Below are 3,752 nucleotides of genomic sequence, written 5' to 3' on the forward strand. Positions count from 1 at the left end.
TGGCTGAAATGCTTGAATTAGACAACTGCTTTCATGATTCGCAAATCAGGTTTTAGAACGGGGTACAGACCGGAGTCCGCACTTCTAAAAGTCTCTGAAACTGCGCGTGAATCTGTGGACCAGGGCACCTCAGCTATGCTGGCGTTGCTGGACCTGCCCACAGCTTTCGACACTGTGGCCCAGACTTTCCACTGGACAGACTGAGACAGGTGGGAGTGAGGGGTACTGCTCTGTCCTGGCTCCAGTCGTTCATGGAGAATCGCTCACAAGTATTCCTACGCCCTTATGTCTCCTCCCAGAAACCCCTTGTTTGCTGTGAACCCCAGTGTTCAGCGCTGAGCCCGCTACTTTTCAATCTATACCTGGCCCCTCTAGCGACCCTGGTTGAGACATGGGGTGTGAGAGTACTCTCCTACGCTGATGACACTCAGCTGGTGTTCTCTTTCAAAGAACACTTGGAGGCTGCCTTTCTCAACTTTAAGCAATGCCTGAAAAACATCTCGGCCTGGATGATTTAGAATTGCTTAAAGCTTAATGCAGAGAAAACAGAGGTCTTATTCTTCAGTCAGGCGGCACCACCACCTTCTAATTTGTGGTGGCCCTTTGAGCTGAACCCACCACCTAACCCGGTGGATTCGGCCAGAAATCTGGATTTTAAATTTGACAACAACCTCTTTCAAGACCCATGTGCGCCTCCTCTATATGCTTCTGGAAGTTAAGAGCTTTGAGAAAATACTTACACTTACTGCCGGAAGACAACAGTCCCTGCACTAGTGACCTCCCAGCTGGACTATTCGTACAGTCGTTATCTAGGGCTGGCAGCTTATCTGGTCCTCAGGCTGCAGATAATTCAAAACGCCGTGGCCAGACTAATTAGGAATGTGCTGTTTCGCCATCACATTTCCCCGCATTTGTGACTTCTCCATTGGCTTCCAGTTATTAGGAGGATCGAGTTCAAGGTGCTCACTTTGGCCTACAGAGTCACCAGATATCAGGGCCCTGGTTATCTGAGGCAGAGATGGCAAATATACCAGGAAGACCGGGCCCTAAAACCAAACCACCTGCGTCTGCTCAGGGTTTCTGGCTTCTTGAAGGCCAGTATAGGTGTCAGGGCGTTCACAGTGAAAACCGCGAAACTCTGGAACGAAACACCCCTTCACCTCCTCAAGATGGAGTCAGAACAGGCCTTTAGGAAGGCACTAAAAACCTGGCTCTTTAATCGATCTTAGATTGACCCACTGTTACCCTCACCGCAAATCTGCAATCTAGCGCCGGGACACCTCTGTTGAAGTAGCCGTGCGCTCTACAAACTACATTTATTATTATTATTCCGGAATTCAGAATGGCCCTTGTTAGAAATGGGGGTCTCTAGTTGGCAGATGAAGGTACATTTAACCAAAATATGGACCCTTGCTTCCAGTCAGCGGATATACACTTCAGATAAACCCTGGCCACCCCCTTGGTAGCTTGACATGAGCAGATAGGCTTATCCCAAAGGCAAGGTGTGAAGTATTTGTACCAACACTCACAGTAACACAGTGATAACAGCACAAATGGACACCACACTGGTTTAGAAAAATAAAGTATCTTTATCTAAACAGGACCAAAATGACAAAAATCCAACATAAAAGTATTATGAAAAAGGACTTTCAAAAGGTTTCAGCAACTGAGTCTAAAGAAAACGATGGATGTGTTCTTTCTTGCAAAGTAGCTGTTATTGCGACAAAATTCACCAAGCTAAACAGCCGCAGCGATGAAAAGCGTACAAAAACAAAGAGATGCGTCATTCCAGAGACCTTCGTGGATGTAATGCAACAGTTCCGCTGTACACAGAGGAGCGATGCGCATGGTCCGGTCTGTAGGGGGGAAGCGATGCAGCGATTCTGAGGAGACTACGATCCGCAGGTGATGCGTCGGGGAAAACCTGCCACACAGGGACGATGCATGGGAATCCAGGATGCATCGGCGAACGATGCGCCGGCAGCAAGGCGCTGCATCAACCTTTTTAGCCGCGATCTCTTGTTGCGTTGATTCTTGCCATGTTGACAAGCGCTGCGTTGGTTTCAGCAACGGCACGGCGGTGCGGAAGATTCTGCTCACACCATGGCGATGCTTCAACCTCCAGAGGCCCAAAACAGTCACAGGCACCTCTTGGCTGGTCAGAACTCCCAGCTAGGAAGTTCAGGGGTGCTGGGGGTGAAGTCTTTGTGTTCCTGAGACTTCAAAACAGGAGGCAAGCTCTACTTAAGCCCTTGGAGACTCCTCAAGCTGGGGACACAGCAGACAACAAAGTCCTTCTCCTTTCATTGGCAGAAAACAGCAGCTGCAGGCCAACCCCAGACACACAGCAAGGGCAGTACTTACACCTCAGTTTCTCCAGCTCTTCTCCTTGGCAAAAGTTCCTCTTGACTTCAGAAGTAGTCTAAAGTTCAGGGGTTTTAGGTCTAATACTTAGAACAAATACATTTTGGGGTATCTTTGTGCAAGGGCCTCTGAGCCCAGTCCAAACCAGTTCTGCCCTCTCTGGTGCAGCTGCCCAGCAGGAGGTGGAGGCAGCATTGTGTAAGGCAGACAGGCCCTATTCAGGTGCAAGGGAAATCTTCTCCCACCACTCGAAATGCAGAGAGGGCCTACTCAGGTGCTAGAGAGAACTCCTACTCCTACTCTGAATGCAGCCATGCCCGCTTTCACTTTCAAGCAGCCCGGGACAATGGCGGTCAAGTTCTCGCATTTACAGGAGTTTGAGCTATTGCCATTGTAAATGACAACAGCTTAAACTCTCGTAGATGCGAGATCTGTTGTATTGCAATTGTTTTTTTCTTCAGTGCGGCACCATACATGCTTTCACTTTCATTTATTTTCTTTTTTTGTCAGAATGCCATGCGCTTTTCATTGCGGCTTGCACACTTCACTCCCGGGATGCTTCCCTTAATGAATAATTATGTGCGCCTCTTCTTTTAATTTTTAGCGCGGCACACTTTCACTATTTGTTTTCGTGAAAGTGGGCCATGCACTTTTTGTTTTATATGGATGCTTGCACACACCACTCCCCCACCCATGCCCTTCCTGTAGCTTGTGTGTTTTTTCCCCACGCGGTGTCCACTTTGTGGTGAGTTTCCTGGAGGGTGCCTTTGTTTTCTTTTGCGCAGCTCGCACAACTAGTTTAATTAGCCTGCAGTTGGTGTTAGAGGTCCTGCGCACTGTTTTCACACCCCAGAGCAAGAGTATTGTCCCGAAAACGACCCGCCCCATGGCCCTGAAAGCATAGTTTGGCCCCCACTATGTTGCGCTCCCCACTCAGATTCAACCCTTACAATGGTGTTAGCTTGCAAGTAACCTCCGTGTCATGAGCGAGGTTACTTTATTTATCACCTAAAATAGACACTGTTGCTTCGTAATGCATTGATATAAAAAGTGCATACTGACTTACTGTGTTTTACATTTTTTATTCTGTTCTGCTAATGCCTTTCTGTGTTTTACATTTTTTATTCTGTTCTGCTAATGCCTTTCTGTGTTTTACATTTTTCATTCTGTTCTGCTAATGCCTTTCTGTGTTTTACATTTTTTATTCTGTTCTGCTAATGCCTTTCTGTGTTTTAAATTTTTTATTCTGTTCTGCTAATGCCTTTCTGTGTTTTACATTTTTTATTCTGATCTGCTAATGCCTTTCTGTGTTTTAAATTTTTTATTCTGTTCTGCTAATGCCTTTCTGTGTTTTACATTTTTTATTCTGTTCTGCTAATGCCTTTCTG

The sequence above is a fragment of the Lissotriton vulgaris genome, chromosome 6, assembly GCF_964263255.1.
Source record: "Lissotriton vulgaris chromosome 6, aLisVul1.2, whole genome shotgun sequence".
Taxonomy (NCBI): Eukaryota; Metazoa; Chordata; class Amphibia; order Caudata; family Salamandridae; genus Lissotriton; species Lissotriton vulgaris.